The sequence below is a fragment of the Haliotis cracherodii genome, unplaced genomic scaffold (assembly GCF_022045235.1).
Source record: "Haliotis cracherodii isolate W230 unplaced genomic scaffold, xgHalCrac1.p SCAF_17, whole genome shotgun sequence".
Taxonomy (NCBI): Eukaryota; Metazoa; Mollusca; class Gastropoda; order Lepetellida; family Haliotidae; genus Haliotis; species Haliotis cracherodii.
The window spans coordinates 5,313,416-5,319,654 of NW_027266272.1; the positions used below are offsets into that span (position 1 = coordinate 5,313,416).

A 6,239-nucleotide genomic window follows, 5' to 3' on the forward strand; every position below is an offset into this window, starting at 1 on the left:
ATTGAGCTTTAGTTATCTCCCTTGAACCAGTCGACTGGAAGGCAAGCCCCGATGGGAAAAGCGAGGCTCCCGGAAGTTGCTGGGGGCAAGTTGCTTGGAATTTGTTGTTCTTCATCATATCCTGTATAGCAGATCCGGCTGAAATATAATCACAGTTGATCAGTACACAGTGGAATCAGAGACGGGACCACGCATCATGTCATTAGAATCAATAATAGACTAACGTCCCTAATGGATCTTATTAAACTATATTTTATCTTAATTTCAGTGTTTTACGTAAATGGACAGACAAGACATGTCTTTACGCAGAGCGTTCAGTTTGGAAGATGCCATATACTGCCGTGATGACATGACAGATTAATTACAGTCATATGAATAAATCGGATTTTCCTTAACGTCTTTTTGGGTAGTATACAATAAACAGAAAAAAACCTTGTTAAACCGGACTGCTCCCTTACGTACATGGACAGACAAGAAACGTTTTAATCTTTACGCAGTGCGTTCAGTTTAGAGGATGCATTTCGCTACTGTAATGAACCAAAATCGGGTTGTCCTTAAGGTCTTTTGGGTGGCATACTTTAGACAGAAAGACCTTGTTAAACCGGACTGTTCCCTCATTCTCCCAGTGATTAACTTATGATGACTAGGTTGCAGGGTTGTATCAATTCAATTGATTTAAATGACACCCAAAACAATATATGTCACAAAATTTTTGAATGAAATGACAGTCCGCGCAATATATGTAACAATTTGTTTTACTTAAATTACAACCCACGCAATAAATGTAACAATCTGTTTGACTGAAATTACACCCCACGCAATATATGTTACAGCATGTTTGACTTAAATGACACCCAACGCAATATATATAACAAAATATTTGAATGAAATGGCACCCCACGCAATACATGTGACAATCGGCTTGACTGAAATGACAACCTACGCAATATATGTAACAATTTAATTGTCTTAATGACACCCCACACAATATATGTAACAAAATGTTTGAATGAAATGACACTCCGCGCAATATATGTAACAATTTGTATTACTTAAATTACAACCCACGCAATAAATGTAACAATCTGTTTGACTGAAATTACACCCCACGCAATATATGTTACAACATGTTTGACTTAAATGACACCCAACGCAATATATGTAACAAAATGTTTGAATGAAATGACACACCACGCAATATGTGTAACAATATATTTGACTTCAATGACACCCAACGAAATATTTTTAACAATCTGTTTGACTGAAATAAAACTCCACGCACTATATGTAACAATCTGTTTAACTTGAATTAGAACCTACGCAATAAATGTAACAATCTGTTTGACCGGAATGACGCCGAACGCAATATATTTAACAATCTGTTTAACTTAACTGACACCCCACGCAATATATGTAACAATTTGTTTGACTTATATGAAACTCCAAGCAATATATGTAACAATATGTTTGACTTAAATGACACCCCACGCAATATATGTAACAATCTGTTTAAATGAAATAACACCCCACGCAATATATGTAACAATCGGTTTGCCTGAAATGACACCCCACGCAGTAAGTGTGAAAACCTGTTGTACTTACTGTGGCATTGATCACAACTCTGGACATAGACCACCTTCGCTTTTTCCATGTCACGTGGCATGATGTTTGTCTGCTGTGTTGCTCTGAAGGGGAATTGGTGTGCATATGTCAGTTCGATATCTCGTAACCGTAAGAATATAACAACAATATGCATTTTACGTTAAGTCGCACGATAACTAACGTGGTTTTGTGGCATGGTTTCAATTAAATAAAACAACAACTCCCAAGTCTAGACATGTAGATATACAATTGTACGTCACATAGATCTGGAGAGAGAGAGAGCGAGGGGAGAGACAGAGAGAGAGTGAGGGAGAGACAGAGAGAGTGAGGGAGAGACAGAGAGAGTGAGGGAGAGACAGAGAGAGTGAGGGAGAGACAGAGAGTGAGGAGAGACAGAGAGAGTGAGGGAGAGACAGAGAGAGTGAGGGAGAGACAGAGAGACTGAGGGAGAGACAGAGAGAGAGTGAGGGAGAGACAGAGAGAGGGAGAGACAGAGAGAGTGAGGGAGAGACAGAGAGAGCGAGGGGAGAGACAGAGACAGAGTGAGGGAGAGACAGAGAGAGGGAGAGACAGAGACAGAGTGAGGGAGAGACAGAGAGAGGGAGAGACAGAGAGAGTGAGGGAGAGACAGAGAGAGTGAGGGAGAGACAGAGAGAGGGAGGGACAGACAGAGAGAGTGAGGGAGAGACAGAGAGAGTGAGGGAGAGACAGAGAGTGAGGAGAGACAGAGAGAGTGAGGGAGAGACAGAGAGACTGAGGGAGAGACAGAGAGACTGAGGGAGAGACAGAGAGACTGAGGGAGAGACAGAGAGAGTGAGGGAGAGACAGAGAGAGGGAGAGACAGAGAGAGTGAGGGAGAGACAGAGAGACTGAGGGAGAGACAGAGAGAGTGAGGGAGAGACAGAGAGAGTGAGGAGAGACAGAGAGAGGGAGAGACAGAGAGATAGAGAGGGAGAGACAGAGAGACTGAGGGAGAGACAGAGAGAGGGAGAGACAGAGAGAGTGAGGGAGAGACAGAGAGACTGAGGGAGAGACAAAGAGAGTGAGGGAGAGACAGAGAGAGTGAGGAGAGACAGAGAGAGAGGGAGAGACAGAGAGATAGAGAGGGAGAGACAGAGAGAGTGAGGGAGAGACAGAGAGAAAGAAAGACAGAGAAAGTGAGGGAGAGACAGAGAGATAGAGAGGGAGAGACAGAGAGAGGGATGGAGAGACAGAGAGAGAGAGTGAGAAGAGACAGAGAGAGTGAGGGAGAGACAGAGAGAGTGAGGGAGAGACAGAGTGAGGGATGGAGAGACAGAGAGAGAGAGAGAGTGAGGGAGAGACAGAGAGAGGGAGAGACAGAGAGAGTGAGGGAGAGACAGAGAGACTGAGGGAGAGACAGAGAGAGTGAGGAGAGACAGAGAGAGTGAGGGAGAGACAGAGAGAGTGAGGGAGAGACAGAGAGAGTGAGGGAGAGACAGAGAGACTGAGGGAGAGACAGAGAGAGTGAGGGAGAGACAGAGAGAGTGAGGAGAGACAGAGAGAGTGAGGGAGAGACAGAGAGAGTGAGGGAGAGACAGAGAGACTGAGGGAGAGACAGAGAGAGTGAGGGGGAGACAGAGAGAGTGAGGAGAGACAGAGAGAGGGAGAGACAGAGAGATAGAGAGGGAGAGACAGAGAGACTGAGGGAGAGAGAGGGAGAGACAGAGAGACTGAGGGAGAGACAGAGAGAGTGAGGGAGAGACAGAGAGAGTGAGGAGAGACAGAGATAGAGGGAGAGACAGAGAGATAGAGAGGGAGAGACAGAGAGAGTGAGGGAGAGACAGAGAGAGGGAGAGACAGAGAGAGTGAGGGAGAGACAGAGAGATAGAGAGGAGAGACAGAGAGAGGGATGGAGAGACAGAGAGAGAGAGTGAGAAGAGACAGAGAGAGTGAGGGAGAGACAGAGAGAGTGAGGGAGAGACAGAGAGAGGGATGGAGAGACAGAGAGAGAGAGTGAGGGAGAGACAGAGAGAGTGAGGGAGAGACAGAGAGAGAGTCAGAGAGAGAGAGCGGGGAAGGGGAGAGAGAGAGCGAGAGAGAGAGAGAGAGGGAGAGAGAGAGAGAGAGGGAGAGAGAGAGACTGAGGGAGAGACAGAGAGAGTGAGGGAGAGACAGAGAGAGTGAGGAGAGACAGAGAGAGTGAGGGAGAGACAGAGAGAGTGAGGGAGAGACAGAGAGAGTGAGGGAGAGACAGAGAGAGTGAGGAGAGACAGAGAGAGTGAGGGAGAGACAGAGAGAGTGAGGGAGAGACAGAGAGAGTGAGGGGGAGACAGAGAGAGTGAGGAGAGACAGAGAGAGGGAGAGACAGAGAGATAGAGAGGGAGAGACAGAGAGACTGAGGGAGAGACAGAGAGAGGGAGAGACAGAGAGACTGAGGGAGAGACAAAGAGAGTGAGGGAGAGACAGAGAGAGTGAGGAGAGACAGGGAGAGACAGAGAGATAGAGAGGGAGAGACAGAGAGAGTGAGGGAGAGACAGAGAGAGGGAGAGACAGAGAGAGTGAGGGAGAGACAGAGAGATAGAGAGGGAGAGACAGAGAGAGGGATGGAGAGACAGAGAGAGAGAGTGAGAAGAGACAGAGAGAGTGAGGGAGAGACAGAGAGAGTGAGGGAGAGACAGAGAGAGGGATGGAGAGACAGAGAGAGAGAGTGAGGGAGAGACAGAGAGAGTGAGGGAGAGACAGAGAGAGTGTCAGAGAGAGAGAGCGGGGAAGGGGAGAGAGCGGGGAAGGGGAGAGAGAGAGCGAGAGAGAGAGAGAGAGAGAGAGAGGGAGAGAGAGAGAGACTGAGAGAGAGACTGAGACAGAGACTGAGACAGAGAGAGAGACTGAGAGAGAGGGAGAGAGAGAGGGAGGGAGAGAGTGTGAGAGAGAGAGACTGAGAGAGAGACAGAGACTGAGACACACAGGTAGACTGAGAAAGAGAGACACAGAGAGAGACTGAGAGAGAGGGGGAGAGAGAGAGCTAGAGAGAGAGAGAGACTGAGAGAGAGCGAGAGTCTAGACCTACCTGTGCTGTTCGGATGAGGGTTTGGCAAATCTCACTAACATGTATCGTCCTATATAAGGCTGTACAGCAATTGTCATCATCTTGTATTAAATCATTAACCCGTCAACAAACAACAAATGAAAGATACTCCGCTTTATTGGCAGTTGATTGTTTGTATTAAACACCTGGGAAATGAGTTCCATTGATTTTGAATATTAACTGTTTTATTAAATTCATTTATCAGACATGGAGTCCGCGAGAACATGCGTTCTTTTCATAAATTCATCGGCGCCATATGGTACCAGTATTTGACTAAAGCCTGCGTTTCTACACAGAGGATACCTGTAATTAAGGTTTGGATTGAGCCTGATATGCCATTTAATGTGATCGAGGTGTGAACTCTTTTTCACCACATGCATTCCATCGGGTCAAAGAATTTGGCAACATTAGATATTAGATTGCAGAATCTGATCATATATTCTGCCTTCAGATATTGCATGTAAAACAATATTTTCTAGTTATGATTTCATATTATATATTTTAATTCCAGATTTTGTTTTTTTCTGTGACCAGGGTGGGTCCAGATTTTTGGTCTGACAGAGGGCCAGTAGAATGTTTTTGTTCTTGTCCGTGCTGTGCGTGTTGTGTGTGTGTGCGTGCGTGCGTGTGTGTGTGTGTGTGTGTGCATGCGTGGGTGCGTGCGTACGTGCGTGCGTGTGTGTGTGTGTGTTTTATAAGACCAGTCGTCTAATTTTAGGTAGATTCTAAATATGTATAGACTGACATCTTGCAGCAATAATTTAGATATCAATATCAATATATCACAAACGATAACGTGTGTTCAAGAAGAGTTCTTTCTCTCTGCTATTTATAAAGATAACCAGTTGTGACTGGTGAGCGCACTGAGATAAATATGTTTTAATATTGTGTTCAAGAAATTTAAGTGTCCAATCCAGTTCATATAATCACTAAATGATTTGTTTGTTTGTTGTTTAACGCCGCACTCAGAAATATTCCAACTCTATGGGGGAGGTCTGTAAATAATCAAGTCTGGACCAGATTGATCTCTTGAGCATCGAACCAAGCAATTGGGATACGACGAAATTCATCAACCAAGTCAGCGAGCCTTACCACCCTCTTGCGACAAGCATAGTCGCCTTTTACGGCAAGCATGGGTTGCTATTCTACCCCGGATCTTCGGGGGTCTATGGAGGATAGTATTGACTTACTTGTGTTCAGGCTCTTTAGAATCAATATATCTTTATTTTAAAAGTAAAACAATGAGTGACATATGTGACGTGGTTTTAAAGCTGAAATTTAACAAAACATTTCATCACTTTTCACGTTTGCTTCATCGAGGTGAGGGTTGGATAGCTCCTATACAAAGCCTCCAATGAAGGCACAACGTCTCTGGTTTGCACGTGAAAATACCTTGGCAGTGTCCGTAAGGCATATGTTATCCATGTCCTCTTTGTGAGTGTGAAAGAGGATGTTGTTAAGACGTTGTCTGGGTCATGGTTCTTCTAAGGTGTGTATTTAGTCGTCTGAGACACATATTCAGCATCTCTCCCGAGGCACGCGCGTTCACTAGCATATATCAAAGCCTAGTTTCTACCCTTGCCACATCAAA

The 6,239-nt window shown here is 45.2% G+C and overlaps 1 long non-coding RNA gene across 1 annotated transcript; it reads right to left on the reverse strand.

The window, feature by feature from the left end:
- LOC139464270 (uncharacterized) lies at window positions 1–4,666 on the reverse strand. The gene is made up of 3 exons (XR_011653098.1): window positions 4,631–4,666; window positions 1,603–1,685; window positions 1–138 (listed from the first exon to the last, which is right to left on the reverse strand). It is a non-coding gene; the product is annotated as an uncharacterized lncRNA (long non-coding RNA).
- Window positions 4,667–6,239: the final 1,573 nt, after the last annotated feature.